Source organism: Saccopteryx bilineata, chromosome 1 (assembly GCF_036850765.1).
Source record: "Saccopteryx bilineata isolate mSacBil1 chromosome 1, mSacBil1_pri_phased_curated, whole genome shotgun sequence".
NCBI lineage: Eukaryota > Metazoa > Chordata > Mammalia > Chiroptera > Emballonuridae > Saccopteryx > Saccopteryx bilineata.
Genome location: NC_089490.1, coordinates 55,672,030 through 55,691,289, shown reverse-complemented (window position 1 = coordinate 55,691,289; position 19,260 = coordinate 55,672,030). Strand labels below are relative to the sequence as shown.

The 19,260-nt window shown below is 39.1% G+C and overlaps 1 protein-coding gene across 3 annotated transcripts in view; it reads left to right on the top strand.

Moving 5' to 3' along the window:
- The first annotated feature begins 16,162 nt into the window (after nt 1-16,162).
- The window catches only part of IBTK (inhibitor of Bruton tyrosine kinase), a 93,838-nt gene continuing 90,740 nt past the window's right edge, over nt 16,163-19,260 (top strand). Inside the window, exon 1 of one of the 3 annotated variants that reach the window (XM_066254027.1) lies at nt 16,163-17,472. The gene's annotated coding sequence lies outside the window, so the exon portion shown is untranslated. The remainder of the gene's footprint in view (nt 17,473-19,260) is intronic. The other 2 variants (XM_066254019.1, XM_066254031.1) reach the window with 2 other exon arrangements.

The following is a 19,260-nucleotide window of genomic DNA, read 5'->3' as shown; positions in this document are numbered from 1 at the left end:
ATCCCATGGTTGCTGGCCTGAGCCCAAAGATCACTGGCGTAAAGCCCAAGGTCACTTATTTGGCTTGAGTCCCCTGGTCAAGGCATTTATGAGAAGCATTCAATAAACAACTAAAAAGTCCCACAACTACGGATTGACGCTTCTCATCTCTCTCCCTTCTTGTCTGTCTCTCACTCGCAAAAAAAAAAAAATCCAGAGGTCATGCCAGAGTTCAGAAAAATGCTTTAGAAGGGCTGATTCACCCAGGCTTGTGCATGGGATTGGAGCTGGAGAGGTGGTGATTAAAATGATAGAAGTAAGGAGGGTGTCACAGGCTGGGATCAAATACTTCAACTTTATTATTAGGACATAGGAGCATGAGAATGACAGGATCATATCTAAGTTCCAGTAGTTCAGGAGAAAAATGAAGAATATTTCAATGGATTTCAGTGAATACTTAAATGGATACAGTAACGACTGCTAACACCACTAATGCCCTTCAGCCAGAAGGAATACAGCTTTAGTTGAACAAGTTGATTTTATTACTTGTTGCAGGGAAGGAAAACACTGTGGGGAACTGAGGGGTGTTCCAGTAAGAGGGTGTTAGAAAGAACCTATTGATCAGATTTAAGCTTTAGTTGGGTAATTTTGAGGAGAGTCTAAAGAAATGAGTGGTTACTCACTATCAAAAAGGAAGGGCAATTTTGTGATTGACAGAGGCGGATTTAACAGTGGGCACACCAGGCGCATGCCCTGGGCCCTGACTTCAGAAGGGCCCCCAAAACTCCAACTTTACACTTTTTTTCTAATGACACCAAGTTTTGTTTCATATGTGCAATTTTAATATGAATAGTATATAATATTCTTTATTTATTTAAAAATATGGTTAACATGTATTTTTATTTTCCCTGTCTCACTTTTTTTTAAGGGGCCCAATATTTTCTTCTGTGCCCAGGGCCTCAGCTGACCTTAATCTACCTCTGGTGATTGGGTATCTCAATAAATCATATCTATAGGGAAGGCAGATTAGAGGGAGGATTGGTAAAGAAGTAGTAGTCACTCAGATTATCTGTAAGAGGGTAATGACTGCTATTTTGTGGGTTGTTTTGTCTCACTTTATTATGGTTTACCTGTGTGTAGACTTCAAGTACTTGACTGTGAGAGGAGATAAAGTAATACTTAAGTAATAGTTAAGGTTTGAATGACTTTTACTCATTTTTGTGACAAGAGATACTTGATTAAGTTAATAAACTGAAGAAAAGCATTTAGTAGAGAGTGAAATATAAGGGGGAAGAATAATTAATGTAATAAAAATTCTACAGACATTGGAGACCACAACTTTTTCATTTGTGCATTACAAATGATTGATTTCTTTTATTAACATCTATCATCCAAGATGAAAGAAAGTAGAGAACGTGTGTTCATTATTTTTATAGTATTTATTTCCCTCTTCTCAATAGCTACTAGTTTCCATTTTGGATCCATGGGATTCTAGAGAAATTGATTCCATTCCAGCTAGAATATCAGAACAGAGAACTGAGTTTGGCTTATCAGTTTTTCCTATTTACCTGGCTAGAGTGATTGGTTCAATGGTGGGCATGGGACCTAGTACTTTTATGGTGAAGACTGGGACACATGCTTTTTCCTGCTGGATATAAATGAACAAGGATTATTTTGACATTTTAGAATGCTAAGGTGTCTAATGAGGAAAAAATAGGTCACATACCAAGGACTGGGAACAAGAATGGCATCAGAATTCTCAATGGCACTTTTGAAAACCAGAAAGCAACTTAGTAACGTCTGGTCTGAGAATGAAACCAACTCTGAGGAAGGCAGAATGAAAAAGGAGTTTGGTCCTCCTCACATTCCTTTAGCTGCAAGATCAAGCCCAATTTGAAGCCAGTTTTACCTGTGGACCTTTTGGTCCAAATACTCTTTATTGTTTAAGCCGATACATGTTCATCTTTCTGTTGTTTGTAATCTTCTCTCTGGCCTAACCAAGGTAAGAAGTGAAGAAGGCCTAGTTTACTATATAGGTAGATCTGGGGTTATGACTGAGTTGAACATGTGCAACAAGAAAGTCAAGGGAATTAAATGCATTGGCAAAAGAATGATTAAAATGGTGGTGATGGACTCAATGGGCACAAAAGTACCTGGTCTACCTCCAGTAAAATTCTCCTTTTTTCTTTCTTCTTAGGGCCACTTGTGTGTTTTCCATGCTATTATTTAATCTAATTTAATTAAAATAAAGATTATTTATAAGTATTGTACTGTGCTAAATTTTGTGAGAACACAAAAGTCTAGGTTTCTGTTTCTAATACATGTACTATATAATTTGGAACTTCAAACACACACACACACACACTCACACACACACACACACACACACACCCCATTCACCCATTTACTTCTTAAACTCCTAAAAGCAAGACAAGTCAAAATATGAAGAGTGTAAGTGAATTTTACAGATGGCAAGTGCAGTGGGATTCGAGAGGAACTAGAAGGCAATCTGTGCTATTCAGCTAATGTGGGGTGATTAGAAGGAATTCCCCAGGCTCTCTCTTGTCTCAGTTCATCTGTTAGCATTGCAGAGGGCAGCAGGCTTGCTCAGTTTCTGATGTGAGAGATGAGGGATCTTTTTACTTGCTTTGTGACCTTGGGCAAGTCAATTAACCCCTGTGGGCATCATCTTTTTCATTTTAAACTTTTTGAGAATAATTTGAACCCTTACTTTTTTTTCCTCAGGGTTATTATAGCAAATCAAAATATTAATGGGAAACAAAGGATATTAAAGTACCTTCTAAACTGAAAAGCACCAAGGAAAAGTAGGCAATGATAATAATTCATGATGGCCCTTGGTGTTCCCAGAGCTACCCCAATTATTCTGTTTTTGTTTTTCTTTGCTTTGCATTTTTCATTGAAAGTTTAAATATGTAATGGTGGAAATTTTAGAAGATATAGAAGGAACAATGACAAAGGAGAAATAATTGTTATATAAGTCATAGCATGAGTGCCTCTGATAATCCTCTCTAGCAACTTCATTTTGGGAAGTCTCATTGTGCAATTATGTAAAATTTTAGAAAGTGCTTATTTGGTGACATTTTACTCACAAATGTAAAACTAGTATGTAGAGAGAGATGTGGAATAAAACTGGCCAGTTCTGCTTGAGAGCAAAGAACAATTGCATTCAATCAAGGTGTTTGTACGGTTCTGCTTTTGTAAACCTTGTAAATTAATTTCTTCATATTATAACTTGAGTGAATTGGATAAAAGTTCCAATACCAACAAGGATCCCAAACCCCATATACATTTAACACGAAGCAGTAATAAGGGTTCTAAGGGAAATATTGGTAGTGGGGTCCTTAAAGATCCTGCCCTGGCTCTCTTCCTCATTCTTCTTTTAGTTAGACTAAGATAATTACTCTTTCTCTTTCTTTCTTTCTTTCTTTCTTTCTTTCTTTCTTTCTTTCTTTCTTTCTTTCTTTCTTTCTTTCTCTCTCTCTCTCTTTCCTTCCTCCCTCCCTCCCTCCTTTCTTTCTTTCTTTCTTTCTTTCTTTCTTTTTCTTTCTTTCTCTCCCTCCCTCCCTCCCTCCCTCCCTCCCTCCCTCCCTCCCTCCCTCCCTCCCTTCCTTCCTTCCTTCCTTCCTTCCTTCCTTTCCTTCTTTCCTTTCAACTACAAGTTTCATTTCCCCCCCTTGCTTTCTTCTCTGGTCCTTTGCTTGTCCTTTTGTCCACTCCTGATCTTTTTACAGTAGAGGGTAATTGTAAAGCTTTTCTCATCATCCCTCTTCCAGAGCCCTTATTGGAGTTACATGTCACGGCAGCAGGGTTTTCCAGCAGTCTTCCTACCACCTAAGAATCAGTGTGGACCACTCTTAGAGGCTGTGAGGGAGGGCAGTACTATATATCATTAGTAAGGTGTAGAAGAAAACTCCATGTCCTGGACACAGACATACACACAAGAGTTCTGGTTTCTTAGAGATTTCAGAATAACAAAAAAGTCAGAAGGTGAGGGCCATCAATAATTGCAATGTAGCACAAGCTTCCGTTCTCTCTGCTGCTAGAGGTAACAAAGCAGCTATAATCAGGCTCATAACAAAGAAATTCTTGAGAGGAGTATTTATTACTTTCTAGCCTGGTATCAATTTCTTATTGGCTTGGCTTCCATGTATAAAGATATGTTTTAGCTTTATTTATCACTCCTCAAAATCCCTCAGAAATTAAAGCTATGCAATTGAAACTATCAGCATAAAAACCAGCCAGCATTCAAAGCTACAAACAACAGAGCCCACATTGTCTAGTTTAAGCAGAAAAGGAATGTATTAGAATGTTGGGCACCTTACCCAATCTCCAAGAGGGCTTTATAACCAGGTTTATAGGCTACATGGCCTGTAAATATGAGGCTACTGGGCTTTCCAGTGAAGATTCTACCCTTTTTCTTCTAGAGGAATAGAATCTTGCCCTTTTATATTGTCAATAGTGAATATGGGACTCAACTTCTCGGGCCTCTATCTACCGCTGGCTACCACTGAAATCTGGATGACTTTTTTAAAACTTCGTTTCCAGCCATGGCCAGGTAACTCAGTTGCTTAGAGCATCATCCTGATATGCCAAGGTTGCAAGTTCAATCCCCAGTCAGGGCACATACAAAAACCAATTGAAGAATGCATAAATAAGTGGAATAACTAATTGATGTTTCTCTATCTCTCCCTTCCTCACTCTCTAATATCAATTAATCAATAAAAATATATATATTTTAAAACTTTATTTGCATGTCTTTAGTTTAGAAAACCTTTTTATTTTGCAATAATTATAGATTCCCAGTATTAGCAAAAATAATTTAGGTCCCTTGTACCCTTCACCTAGTTTCCCCTCAGTTACATTTTACACAACTATAGCTCAAATTCAAAACAAATTGACATTGGTACAATCCATAGATATTACTGCAGACTTAGATTTCACCACTTTTATATGCACACATTTGTACATGTGTGTATGTGTTTTTGTGCACAGGTCTATGCAAATGTATAGATTCATGTAATCACCACTATAATCCAGATACAAAAATAGTCCATCACCACAAAGATCTTTGTTGTGCTATCTTTTTTATGGTTATACCCACTTTCTTCTATCTGTAACTCCCCACAACTATTAATCTATCTTTGTCTCTACTTTTGTCATTTCAATAATGTTATATAAATAGAGTACTGTATGATTTTTTTTTTTTTTTACAGAGACAGAGAGAGTCAGAGAGAGGGATAGACAGGGACAGACAGACAGGAACGGAGAGATGAGAAGCATCAATCATTAGTTTTTCGTTGCACGTTGCAACACCTTAATTGTTCATTGATTGCTTTCTCATATGTGCCTTGACTGCGGGCCTTCAGTAGACCGAGTAACCCCTTGCTTGAGCCAGCGACCTTGGGCTCAAGCTGGTGAGCTTTTGCTCAAACCAGATGAGCCCTTGCTCAAGCTGGTGACCTCGGGGTCTCAAACCTGGGTCTTCCACATCCCAGTCTGACACTCTATCCACTGCGCCACCGCCTGGTCAGGCTGTACGATCTTTTGAGATTAGTTGTTTTCACTCATCATATTGCCTTTCAGATCCATCCAGGTTATTAAGTATATCAATAGTTCTTTTTCAATGTTGAATAGCATTCCCTGGTAAGGATATACTATTGGTTTGTTTAACTGTTCATCCATTGAAGGACATTCTGGTTGTTTGTAGTTTGGAGCTATTAAAAATAAGGTTACTATGAATATTCATGTGCAGCTTCTCTGGTGAACTTTTGAACCAATGTCTTTTTCAGGCAAGTCTGCTTGGCTAGAGGAGCAGAGCCCAAGCCCGAGTTTGTGCCTAAGCCTAACAGATCTTATATCTTCATTAGCTCCTACAGGTCATTTTCAGTACAATTTTGAACATCTACAAAGAAGAGAGAAGTGTATAATGAACACACATGTCCATCACTGAACTTTAACAATTATCATTCTGTCATATTTTTTTTTTGTCTACGTCCACTTACTCTGACACTAATACTTGATTTTTTTTTTTTCTATTTTTCTGAAGTGAGAAGCGGGGAGGCAGAGAGAGTCCCCCATCTGTGTGACCGGGATCCACCGGCATGCCCACTAGGGGGCGATGCTCTGTCCATCTGGGCTTTTCCTCTATTGCAACTGAAGCCATTCCAGTGCCAGAGGCAGAGGCCATGTAGCCATCCTCAGCACCCAGGCCAACTTTGCTCCAATGGAGCCTTGGCTGTGTGAGGGGAAGAGATAGACAGAGAGGAAGGAGAAGGAGAGGGGTGGAGAAGCAGATGGGCACTTCTCCTGTGTTTCCTGTCTGGGAATCAAACTTGGGACTTTCACACACTGGGCTGACACTCGACCACTGAGCCAACCGGCCAGGGCCAATACTTGGTTATTTTTTTAAATTATTTTTATTTATTTATTCATTTTTTAGAGGGGGGAGAGAGAGAGAGAGAGAGAGAGAGAGAGAGAGAGAGAGAGAGAAGGGGGGAGGAGCAGGAAGCATCAACTCTCACAGGCGCCTTGACCGGGCAAGCCCAGGGTTTTGAACCAGCGACCTCAGCATTCTAGGTCAATGCTTCATCCACTGCACCACCACAGGTCAGGCAATATACTTGGTTATTTTGAAGCAAATTGCAAACATTATAACTTTATCTGTGAATATTTCTAAAAATTAAGAACTCTTAAAAAAAAAAAACCAAAAAGCTCCCTAAAATCCTGTTATCCCAATGTCACAATTTGGGTTCCTCCAGAATTTGATACTGAAACAAAGACTTGAGTGCAAATAGTCTACGAGAAGGGTCCTGAGAAAGAAAAGGAGAGGTTGCAAATTAGACATTGACAGAAGCCTGCTGTGGCAGCATGGACTCCTCAGCACTTGCAGGCAGCCACATGAGTAGGCAAAGAGGATTTTGTCAGGTAGAGAAAGCCATCAGGCAAAGAAATGCAGGTGCTGGCAACTGAGTGCTGGGTAGAATACACTAAAGTGGGAACGGCAGTGACTGTGCGCCCTGGGGACTGACAGCATCTCTTACACAGGCCTAGAAACAATCAATAAGTAACTAGTCAGTGTTCAAATTTCTCCTAATATATCTTTTTTTTTTTTTGTATTTTTCTGAAGTTGGAAACGGGGAGGCAGTCAGACGGACTCCCGCATGCGCCCGACTGGGATCCACCTGGCACACTCACCAGGGGGTGATGCTCTACCCATCTGGGGCATTGCTCTGTTGCAACCAGAGCCATTCTAGCACCTGAGGCAGAGGCCACAGAGCCATTCCCAGCGCCTGGGCCAACTTTGCTCCAATGGAGCCTTGGCTGCAGGAGGGAAAGAGAGAGACAGAGAGGAAGGAGGGGGGGAGGGGTGTTGAAGCAGATGGGTGCTTCTCCTATGTGTCCTGGCCGGGAATCGAACCCAGAACTTCTGCACGCCAGGCCAATGCTCTACCACTGAGCAAACCAGCCAGGGCCAATATATCATTTTTAAAAACAGTTTATGTGTTCTAATCATGACCCAAATAAAGTTCATGCATTGTAATTGATTTCTTTTTTAAGTCTCTTTTCCTCCAACTTTTATTTTGAACAAATTAAAAACTTTTTTTAGTGAGAGGGAGGCAGAGAGACAGACTCCCACATGTGCCCTGACCGAGATATACCTGGCAAGCCCACTAGGGGGTGATGCTCTGTCCATCTGGGGCCGTTGCTCCATTGCTCAGCAACTGACCAAGTTTTTAGGCCTGAGGTGAAGACCACATAGCCATCCTCAGCACCCGAGTTCTACTTGCTTGAACCAATCTAGTCATGGCTCTGGGAAGAGAAGAGTGAGAAAGAGAGAGAGAGACAGAGAGAGAGAGAGAGAGAAAGGGTAGAGAAGCAGATGATCGCTTCTCCTGTGAGCCCTGACCAGGAATCGAACCCAGGACATCCACACAACAAGCTGATATTCTACCACTGAGCCAATTGACCAGGGACTATTTTGAAATTTTAAAACATACAACAAACATGGAAGAATTTTACTGTGAACAACTACATATCCACCAAGACTATACCATTAACATTTGTAATATACTTGCTTTATCACATATCTATCATCTACTGATCTCTTGATTTAAATTATATTTCTTGATGCATTTTGTATTATACCAGCACCTATGAAAAATAGCAGGCGAATTTGTTAGCTTTGAAAGTACAGTACAATCTCAAACCTTGAAAATGGTTGTTATCACTTTTTTCTTCTTCATAACTAACGCTAGCAAGGGCTTTATCAATTTTCTTGATATTTTCAAAGAACAACTTTTAGCTTTGTTATATTTCTCTGTTTTTCTATATTCAATTTAATTCTATATTCAATTAATTGATTCTTGATCTTTATTATATTGTTTTCTTCTACCTACTTTGGAATTACTTTACTCTTCTTTTTTTCTAGATTAATGTGGAAATATTAGGTCATTGACTTTTGATCTCTCTTTACTAGCAAGTCTTTAAAGCTATAAATTTCTATATATAAAACCTGCTTTAGCTTCATCATGCAAATTTTGATCTGTTGCATTTTTATTTTCATTTCAGATGAAATACTAAGTTCCTTTGTGATTCCTTCTTTGACTCATGGATTATTTTAAATATCTTGTTTGTTTTACAAATATTTGGAGTTTTCTTAGATCTTATTTTTATTACTTTCTAATGTAGCTCCTTGTGATCAGAGAACATGCTCTGTATGACTTCAATACTTTAAAATTTATTGAGTTTTTTTAAGATCCTGTACATGGTCTGTCTTGCTGAATGGACCATGTTATTTACTTGAAAATAATATGTATTCTTCAGTCATTGTAGAATATATATGGAGAGAGAGAGAGATTGATTAGTAAGATATTGGATCATATGATTATGGAGATTGTTAAGTTGCAATATCTTTAATAGGCAAGCTGGAGACTCAGGAGAGCCAATGATGTTATTCCAGTCCCTGTCTGAAGGCCTAAGAATCAGGAGAGCAGATGGTGTGAATTCCAGTGTGAACTGTTGCAGGCTTGAGACCCAGGAAGAGCTAATAATGTTCCAGTTCAAATTGAAAGGCAGAAAAAAATTGATATCCCAGCTCTGAGGTAGTCTGGCAAGAGGAGCTCACTTTTACTCAGCTTTTTGTTCTATTTAAGCCTTCAAAGGGTTAGATGAGGTCCATCCATATTAGGCAGGGCAATCTGCTGTATTCAGTCTATTGATCTAAACGTTAATCTCATCCAGTAACACCTTCACAGAGACACCCAGAATAATGTTTGACCAAAAATTTGGGAACCTGATGGCCCAGTCAAGTTGACACATAAAAATGAACCATCACAGAGGTCAAAGTGGTTCAGATGATGACTTATTATTGTCAAATCACCTATAGATGTCCTAATTTGTTTTTAATTTTTCTATTTAGTGCTGAGAGATGGGTTTTAAATTTTTCATGCTATGATTATGATTATGGAATTGTCTATTTCTCTTTTTAGTTCTATCAATTCTTGCTTCCTTGTGTTTTGAAGTTCTGTTATCAGGATCATATATATGATATTTATGATTATGCACATACACATTATTTCTTTCTGATGAACTGACTCATGTTATTATACCATATTCTTCTTTAATCATTGATGATATTTTTGTCTCAAAGTCTATTTTTCTGCTATAATAATAGTCTGATTTATTATGACTATGATATATCTTTTTCCATCCATTTACTTTCAATGTATCTACCTCTTTATATATGGTCTACCAGAAAGTTCTGTCCGTTTTTGGAATAAAAGAAAATACAAATTTTTCTTACCATCAATAAACTTTATTAAATAATATAATTGTCATTATTATTAATGATTTCTTGCCAGCGTGAGGGCAATTTGTATATCCCATTTTTGAAAAATGTTTTATCTTTTGATGCGAAAAATTGAACCAGTGCTTGTTTGATATCTTCTACACTTTTGAATTTTTTGCCCTTCAAAAAATTTTGTAAGGACAAAAACAAGTGATAGTTGGAGGATGCTAAGTCCAGGGAATATGGTGGATGCAACAGAATTTCCCAGCCTAGTTATGCAATTTTTTGATGAGTCCCCAAAGCAGCATGTGGCCTGGCATTATCATGATGCAGTATGATGTTCTTCCTATTGAACATCGACGGTCTCTTTTCTTGGACTGCTGTCTTTAAATTATCAAGTTGCTGACAGTACTTCTCTGAATTGAGCTTTTCATTCAGTTTTAAAAGCTCATAATGTGTTGGTCCTCGAATGTCCCACCATATACACAACATTCTCTTATTCAGAGTCAAATTTGGTTTAGAGGTGGAAGGGCTAGGTTTTCCAGGTTCACAATATGCCCTTTTCCTTACAATGTTTTTGTAGGTAATCCACTTTTCATCCCCAGTTATCATTCGGTTCAAGAAGGGCTCGATTTTGTTCTGAGCAAGCAGAGAGATGTGCATATGATGACTCGATCATCCAAATTCTTCTGACTTAATTCATGTGGCACCCATCTTGAATATTTCCACACCAATCCTATCCTCCGAATATGGTCCGAAATGGTTTGCTGAGCTGAATAAAGCCTTTCTGCGATCTCCGATGTTGTTAGAAAAGGATCTTGCTCCAACATGGTCTTAACAACATCATCATTGATCAAAGATGGTCGCCCAGAACATGGCTTATCAGAAAGGTCGAAATCACCTGTTTCGAATTTTTCGAACCATCTTCTGCATGTCCTATCAGAAACCGTACCTTCACCAAACACTTGCAATAAATTTCTACATGCTTCTGTAGCATTTCTTCCTTATTGAAATTCATATACAATACAGTGGCGTAAATAAACTTTATCAGTAGTCATGGGTACACTATTGCTTCACACAGAAGACTAACGTGAATCAACTTTTAGTTAATTTGCTACGTCAGTATGTATGCATTAAGTGATAAAATTAGAGAGGCACACATGCGCCAAATAAACATGTGCTTACGTGTCGAAGCTTGTTGTGATAGAAATGAACAGAACTTTCCGGTAGACCTGATATTTAAAGTGAGCCTCTTTTAGGCAACATATTCTTGAACATTTCTAATTAAAAATTTGTTTTTCCATTGTTTTGAGAGAAAGAGAAAGAGAGAAAGGAGAGAAGCATCAATCAACTCTTTTACTTAGTTGTTCCATTTAGTTGTATACTCATTTTTGTATATTAGTTTTTGTATGTTCCCTGACTGGGGGGTGGAATCTGCAACCTCTAATGTGCCAGGTCTATGTTCTACCCACTGAGAAACCTGGTCAAGGTGGGCCTTTTTTTGCTGTGTGTGTTTTTTTAATTCATTTGGACAATATCTGTCTTTTAATTGGAGTGTTTAGCACTTAATCATTTACTTATTTAGTCTCTAAATTTTTTATTGAATTTATTGCGGTGACACTGGTTAATAAAACTGTATAGATTTCAGGTGTACAATTCTATAATGCATCATGTGTATTACATGTTCACCACCCTAAGTTAGCCTTAATCATTTAGGTAATTATTGATAGAGTTGATTTATTTTTATCATGTTATTTGTTTTCTATTTGTTCCATCAGATTTTTGTTACACTGTTTCTGGTTTCTTGCCTCATTAGTATTATTTGAATTTCTTCTATAATTCCATTTTAATTTATGTGTGGCTTTTAAGCTATACTTCTTTCCATGGACTTTTTTACTAGCTGCTTTAGGGATCACAATATCCATCATTAGCTTTTTACAGTCTATTTGAGTTAGTATACCATTTCACATAACATATAGAAACCTTGGCTTTTTATAGGTCCATTTACCTACTCCACTCTGTCCTTTAGGCTGTAGTTGTCATGTTGTACTATGAGTTTACATACATTATAAACTCACAGGCAATATCATAGTTTTTGCTTTGGAGTCATGTAAAAGGTATTGACAGAAAAACAAACTCTTATATGCGGTGATTCTCATCATTTACAGAAGTTATGTTCTAGAAAGTCACTATAAACATCAAATTAATGAACACTGAACCATCACCCAAGGGAAATACAGGCTTATTTTTTTGTGGGCCATTTGGTCAAAATATTGCCAACTGATCAACTTTGTGTTATGTATGTTTCTGTTTAAAGACATCTTATTTAATGTATATTGTTGATTCATTAACATTGAACTGATGACCAACAGTACTACAACTCATGCTTGAACAAAGCTTATCTAACCAGTATTTTCCTATGAAGCATTTTACAGTTTTCTCTCCCTTCCTGCCTGTCCCTGATATCAGAAACACTAGATATCACTTCAGCATTACATTTGAGGGCCATTTTAAAGTGCAAAATCATCAAGAAAAAGCATAAAAATGCAACAAATGTGGCACCAGATTGTCTACAAAAAGACACCTGTTTATATAAATATTAGGGGATCCGAAACAAAACGAAAGAGCATTGCTGTGTTTAAACTCAGCAGGGACTATACTGGGAATCTGTGCACTGGGCAACTGAAATTTCTCACTGTTCTGCACATGTCCCTGAAGACTGAAAACACTGAGTATTGATTTTAGGGAAACAAACAAATTTTAGCAAATAGATGAATTCACATATACAGAATTTAATAATGAGGGTTGACTGTATTACCTTGAATATTTTTCATTTCTCATGTTCTTTCTTCCTTACTGAATTTTTTAGTTCCCCTTTGGCAGCTTTCCTGTTAGGCTAAAAAGGTTTCCTTGGCATTTCTGTGGTGCAGTTCTGATGGTGACTAACTCTCTTAGTTTTTGTTTCTCTGAAAATATCTTTATTTTGCCTTCATTATTGAAGAATGTGTTCTGGATTGACAGTTTCTTTCTTCACCTCTTTAAAGATATTGATATACTGTCATCTTATTTTCTGAAGTGAAATCCATGGGGTTTCAAATTATTATTCCTTTTATGACATAGGTATTCCATTTTTCTCTGAATGCTTTCAGATTGTTCTTTATCTTTGTTTTTCAGCAACTTGATATTTCTAGGCACAGTTATCATTGTATTTATCATGCCAAAGTTTTGCTGAGCTTTTGAATCTGTAGTTTTATATCTTTCAGGATGTTGGCTTTCCTCAAATATTTGGTGATTCTTGGTATTTGAGATTAATTTTAAAAAAATTGTTTATGGAGGAGACTGTGTCTCTTGTACACTCTCCTTGAGTAAAGAAATAAGATCTGTTACCACCTAAATACCTTTCCATGAAAATAGTACCTAGGTATTTAAAGCTAAAGTGTTAGATAGCCTGACCAGGTGGTGGCGCAGTGGATAGAGCATTGATCTGGGATGCTGAGGTCCCAGGTGTGAAATCCCAAGGTTGCCAGCTTGAGCTTATCCAGTTTAAACACAGGTTTACCAGTTTGAGCATGGGGTTGCTGGCTTAAGCCCAAAGGTCACTAGGTTGAGCCCAACGTCACTGGCTTGAGCAAGGGGTCACTGGATTGGCTGGAGTCCCCTGGGTCAAGGCACATATGAGAAAGTAATCAATGAACAACTATGGTGCTGCAACTATGAGTTGACGCTTCTCATCTCTCTCCCTTCCTGCCTGTCCTAGTCGCCACACCCCCATTTAAAAATAAAAGAGAGAGAGTATTAGAGATAATTTTTTTTGATATATCTGTATGGCAGGGCTAACATCTATTTACTAAATATCTGCTTTTCATATGGTCCTGCAAAGACCCTTTGAAGCTGGAAGGTACCCCTCGTCATTCCTAGCTCAGAGTGTCTTATATACCCATTTTCCCTTTCTGTCTCTTAACCTCTGTGGGGTCTCTGACTCTCATGTATTTGGGCTTCTATACATATGTATGTATTAAACTTGTTATTTTCTTTTGCTAATCTATCTCATATCTATTTGATTATTAGACTAGCCAAAAACCTTGAAAGTTTCTTTCTTTCCCTACATGGGTAAAGAAGGAACACAAGCAATTCTAAGTAAGAAGGGCTGAGAAAGGAATACTGCAAATTCTCAGTCATAGTGAAGGGGAAAGAGTTTGGTGAGTTCAGATTGTTCTGATTATAAAAGAATGCTAGCTTACCAAATTTATAGGTTTGATTTCTCACAAGGTTTGCTTGTTTCATGCAGGCTTTGAATTTGCCTTGAATTGCTCCAGCATTTGCTTATTTGCTTTGATGTTTAGATTTGTTGGTGGACTCTGCTCCCCCCCTCGTTTTTTTTTTTTTTTTTTTGGACTCTGCTTTTTCGGTTATACAAATCTCAAGTTGTATTCAAATGCTGCCATCTTGTGGGTTATTCTTTGTGTCTTCTATCCCACTGCTCAAACACTCTCATGCAAATATATCCATCCAGAAGAGTTGAGGTATGTCAACTTTTATTAAGTGTAAAGCATTCTACTAAGAGCTTCACAGATAATCATCTCATTTAAACCTCATAAGAATTCTAGGAAGGAAGTACTACTAGTCTGTTAGAGATGAAGAAACTGAGGCCAGAAGGGTTATTATATAACTTGCCTGAGGTCTCACAGATAGCAAGAATAGAAGTAAGTATTATATTTAGGTAGTCTGCCTCCAGAGCCCTTGCTTTTACTGCACCCACATGTAAAACTAATAAATCTAAAGACAATATAGCATGTAACAATATGAATAAGTTATAGAAGGAGTAGAGAGGAGTGGGCAATTGTTAGGAAAAGGAATCAGAGCAAACTTTGGTAAGGAGGAGTTCTCCTCTAAGTGACGATTTGAAGGATAATCATTACATTGAAAGAATGCAGCTGGGACCATATGTCCTAGGTCTAATAATATAGAAACTTTCCATAGTTGTCTATTGGCATTTAGGAAATTTATTGCAAATGCTATGTGGCTTAAAAACATTTCTGCAGTGCTCTATCCTGGCCTCATCTCCAACTCCATTACTGCTGCCTGGACTATTCTTTTTATACTTCTCCCCAACTAAATCACTGCAATCTTCTTTAAAATTTTATTTATTTATTTGTTTGTTTGTTTATTTATTTATTTTAGAGAGAGGGAAAGGAAGGTATTGAGAGAGAGGAACATTGATTTGTTGTTCCACTTATTTATGCTTTTATTGGGTGTAAATCTCTGTAATCTTCTAAAACCATCTCTATATTTATTTCTTCTTTTAAGTCTACTTTAGAAATTACAATTAGTTTTATAAATTTTGATTTTTAAACAATCAAGTCACATTTAATTATTGCAAACAAAAATAAATTATAAAATTCAAAATGACAGAAATAAGAATCATTGATATTTTCATACAGAGATAATCATTGTTATTGGTATATTTCTTTCTTCTGTGTAAACACAAATTTTTTTCAAAAACCTAACAAAATGACTAATTTTGATCTCTTCCTTCCTTAACCACATCTATAATGCTTTTTTTCATTTAATTGTATTTTGTTTTTACTATTTCCTAGTCATTATAATATTCTGTCCTGAAAATAACCAGTATCTTTGAAGGCATCTAATTTCCATGGACATGGGGAGTAATTACACATTTTTTGGTCTGAAATGTTTTCTTTCCTGTTTCATCTAGTTATCTCTTACCCATCTTTCAGATCTTGGTTCAAGTGTTACTTCTTTGGAAAGTCAGATTCAATTTATCATAATATATTCTTTGCAGTTACTTGTAAAAGTTGCAGTCTATTCCTATGTTTGGGATTACCAGGGTCTACAGGTATTTTTGTTCACTATTGGATCCCCAGTCCTTACCACAGATACCTGGAACTTGATAATGGTTAAAATGAATGCATGACTCCCCATCCAGGTACCTCAGTTGGTTAGAGTCCTCCCAACAAATTAAGGTTGTGGGTTCAATTCCCAGACAGGGAACATACAAGAATCAATGAATGCATAAATAAGTGGAACAGCATATTAGTTTCTCTCAAAAAATCAATAAATTTTAAAAAAATAAATAAATGACTTTGGAATAATTCTACTGCTAGGGGAAATACTTCTTCACTTACAAAAAGTAACATTTACTATTTGTGATGTGTCATTGTGTAGTAGGCACTCTACTATGTGCTATATACATCAGTGCCCATATAATTGCATTTTCATGACCCTAAAATTCATTATTGCCCCTCTTTTACCAATGAGGAAACTGAGGCTTCAGAAAAGCTAATTAACTTGCCCAGCTCCAAATAGAGACAGAAAAAAGATTTGAACTTAGGTCAATGTATTTATTTACATTATTAGCTTTACTTGCCATTACTGGCTTCTTTGTTCATGAATATAAAAATCACCATATATACAGCTTATTTTCAAAATCACTCAACTTTTACATTACAAACTGATTTTTGTTATACGTCAAAGTAGGAAGTACAGCACCTTGAATAATGGGCAAAGCGACAGAATATTGTATTGGAAAGGGCAACAGGAGAGCTAGTTATTCTCTCTAACCAGCCATATGGCTTCGGGCTTCCACAAGGAAGTGTACTAAAATAGAATAAAGCTGAACGGGCTGCCCTTAAAAAGACAGCTAGTGCAACTCTTTCGTTTTATAGATGGGCGACTACAGGTTTTGCAACGTGGCAGTGGTATGGCCAACCACTACCGCCTAGTGTTGTTTGTTCTGAGTCACACCGCCCCCTTCAATAAACATTTCCCAGCAGTTGTTTCCTATTCTGCAGCCCAGTACGATTATTGGCTACTATTGGCCACGTTCTTTCCACCCTATTGTTTGTTTGTTTGTTTATTTATTTCATTTCACCACTTTTAAAATGCTCCATTGGATGCAGTTAGATGCAAGCTGAGCGTCAGCTGCTAGTGCACTGAGTGACGTGACCCGGGTGGACAGGTGGTCACACAGTAGACCTCAGAAGCAGTGACTCCCTTCTGGTGTAAAGGTGTGTGCGCCAGTCATGGAGGGGCGAGGCTGTGTCTCTTCCGAACAATACCTTTGGCTTTCCACTGACCCCACTAGTAGCATAACCGGAGGAAACACTCAGTGACCGGCTGCTCAAGACACGACCCGGTCTCCAGAGCTCTGTTTCTCCACCCGGGTTAATCCCCAATTCCGAGTCTCCAGCTGTCGGAAAAGCAACATTCTACTTGGCTCGACCACAGGCTCCCAAAAGGCATTTCCAACACCGCCCTCGGTCTTGAGTGGCCGACCGCCGCTCTCCCCTGCCCCCAGCTGGCGCCCGCGGCCCCAAGGCCCGCAGGGTCACGCTCTGGGGCAAGGCCACAGCTCAGGTGCTGCCACGCGAGGCCTTCTAGGGCAGACAGCAGCCAATCGTCACGAGGCATACAGAAACCCTAGCCAATCAACGCCGCTCTCATTCCTGGGCCCAGCCCGCGCCGGCCCTTTCTCCCTGCTCCCCTTCCTGGTGCCTGTAGTCGTGGCCGGAGCTGCCACCGCCTCCAGAGCTCGTCGGGGTCTGTAGCGCAGTCCCTGCCCTGGCACCCTTCGGTTTCTCCTGTCGCCTTCACTGAGGATGAGTCCCTGCGCGGCCGTGCGCCCCCGCCGCGGAGACCGCCGGCGCACTTTCATCTAGCGACTGGTGAGGGAGGGCTCGGCGCGCCCGACTGTGCGGAGAGGGCTGAGGCGACCACGTCCCTTCAGCCGGGAGGCGGTGGGCCAGTGTTACCTTTCCGGAGGGTGCGGGTGGACCGCGCGGAGGGAGCCAGGGCCGCCGAGGCTGCCGGGCTTGGCCCGAGACCGCGCGGGCTGAGTGTCCGGCCCCGGCCGCCGCCGCCGTCCCGCCGCCGCCCTCAGCTGGTGAATGGTCTGCTTGGGCGACGTGCGACGTTGTCCTGCCTGACACGCCCTCCAGAGCTGTTGCTTTGCCGGTTTCTGAGAGTTGACCTGCATCACTTCCCCTCGAGCCTTGAATTCGATGCTATTTCTCAAGGCGCTTTCCCCTTCTTGGGGTCACACTGTTTTAGTCCACTCGGGGGATACTCACTCCAGTTCCGTGTGACTTGGCGATGTGAAAAGGAGCCGGTTCTTATCGGGGGACTGGGGGACAGAGAGGTTAAAGGACTCTTGTTCCAGTATGTAGTATTAGATAATAGGAACCCCAATTCTGTGACTACATATAAGGGTGATTCCTTTCAACAATATTCTGTTTCTCGTTCGGGGTTTCCTAACTGCATTTTAAGAGAGTATTTTGGATGGAGTAGAATAGGTGGAAACTAGAGTTCCATCTCTGATTTTGGATGGGCTACTTAAACTTCCACACCAGTTTCCTCATTGTAAAATGGAACTAACCGAATATACAGGGGCAGTGATAAGGCTGAAAAGAGGATTGAGTATGTTAATTTATACAAAACATTGTGCTTGTACATTTGCACTTTTAAAAGGTGGTGGATATCATATTTGTAAGCCACGGGGAAGATGGCGGTCCTGTGAAGGTTTGGGTGAAAAACCTACCAAGCAGAAAGGACCCCAATGTAGTCATGCCATTTTCTCACCTCTATACCAATAGGTCCCTTTGTTCCCCTTTTTCTTAACTTTAGTTAGGTGCTTACATATGAACGAATTGTTTAATTTGTTTTTAAGAACAACTCGGGATGAGTAGTTACCCCTTTTTACAAGTGAGAGAATTGAAGCTTAGGAAATTGTGATGTTCCCCGGATTACTTAGCTAGTTGGTTGTGTACCTGGGTTAAAGGCTCAGGTGTTCTTATTCAGAGACTGAACTTTATATACTACTGGTCACCAGGCGTGATTGGCATCCTCTTCCTGAGTCATGAAGCTATTCTTAGTACATGAAATACAGGCATACCTTGTTTTATTGCACTTTATGGCATTTAAGAAATGTGCTTTTTTCAAATTGAAGCCGAGACCCTTCACTAGCAAAACGATTACAGTTGTCTTCGTTGTGGTGGTCTGGAACTGAACCCGTGATATCTCAAGTATTGGTTTATTTTGGTTGGGTATGTCAGAGAATAGCATGATTAGATTTATGTTTTAGTGAGATAACTCTTAACCAAACATAAGTAGGATTGTTGAGGGCTCTCCCTCCACTGGTTAACACCTTTGTGGTGGACCAGTCATCAAGGTTGAACAATCGCCTGTAGCTAGCTATACTTTTCCAACTCACTTTCTCATTAACACTTATTCATCACATATAAAACAAATTTTCAACTTTAATATTTTTAACATTTATTTATTGATTTTAGAGAGAGAGGGAGAGAGAGAAAGACAGACAAAAAGAAACAAAAGTCTGTTCCTGTGTATGGGCCCTGACCAGAGATCGAACCCAAAACCTTTGTGTATGGGGACAATGTAACCAGTCCAGCTATCCAGCTAGGGCTCAGCTTTAATTTTTATTTGTTCCTTTGTTT